Source organism: Nomascus leucogenys, chromosome 20 (assembly GCF_006542625.1).
Source record: "Nomascus leucogenys isolate Asia chromosome 20, Asia_NLE_v1, whole genome shotgun sequence".
Lineage (NCBI taxonomy): Eukaryota > Metazoa > Chordata > Mammalia > Primates > Hylobatidae > Nomascus > Nomascus leucogenys.
In genome coordinates, this window is record NC_044400.1 from 4,616,760 (window position 1) to 4,617,695 (window position 936).

The 936-nt window shown below is 42.8% G+C and overlaps 1 non-coding gene across 1 annotated transcript; it reads left to right on the forward strand.

Moving 5' to 3' along the window:
- Positions 1–482: 482 nt before the first annotated feature.
- Positions 483–589, forward strand: LOC115831987. Its single transcript, XR_004027463.1, has one exon. It is a non-coding gene; the product is annotated as a U6 spliceosomal RNA (small nuclear RNA).
- Positions 590–936: the final 347 nt, after the last annotated feature.

A 936-nucleotide genomic window follows, 5' to 3' on the forward strand; every position in this document is an offset into this window, starting at 1 on the left:
AAATGCCAATGATCCCCTGAGCCTTCAGTGAGTCATGATATCTTGCTGGTGGAGGGCGGAGGGTATTACTTCAATGTTGCTGGCTGCTGACTGATCAGGGCAGTGGTTGCTAAAGGTTGGGTGGTTTGGCTGTGGCAATTTCTTTCTTTTTTCTTTTTTTTTTTCTGAGATGGAGTCTTGCTCTGTAGCCCAGGCTGGAGTGCAGTGGTACAGTCTTGGCTCATTGCAACCACCCCCTCCCGGGTTCAAGTGATTCTCCTGTCTCAGCCTCTTGAGTAGCTGGGATTATAGGCACATACCATCACACCCAGCTAATTTTTGTATTTTTAGTAGAAACTGGTTTTCACCATGTTGGCCAGGCTGGTCTTGAACTCCTGACCTCAAGTGATCTGCCTGCCTTGGCCTCCTAAAGTGCTGGGATTACAGGCATGAGCCACCACGCCTGGACTTGCTGTGGCAATTTCTTAAAATAAGACAACACAGTGCTTGCTTTGGCAGCACATATACTAAAACTGGAAAAATACAGAGAAGATTAGCATGGTCCCTGCACAAAGATGATGTGCAAATTCATGAAGCATTCCATAGTTTTTTTTAAAAAAGACAACAATAAAGTTTATTGTATTGATTGACTCTTCCTTTCACAAAAGGAATGTAGCATACAATACTGTTTCATAGCATTTTGCCCACAGTAGAACTTCTTTCAAAATTGGAGTTAATCCTCTCAAAGCCTGCTGCTGCTTTATCGACTGAGTTTGGGGAGTATTCTAAATTGTTTGTTGTCATTTCAGCAATGTTCACAGCATCTTCACCAGGAGCAGATTCCATCCCAAGAAACCATAAGAGACATATGCTCATCTATAAGAGACAACCCCTCATCCATTAAAGTTTTGTCATAACATTGCAGCGATTCAGTCATATCTTCAGGTTCCACTTCTC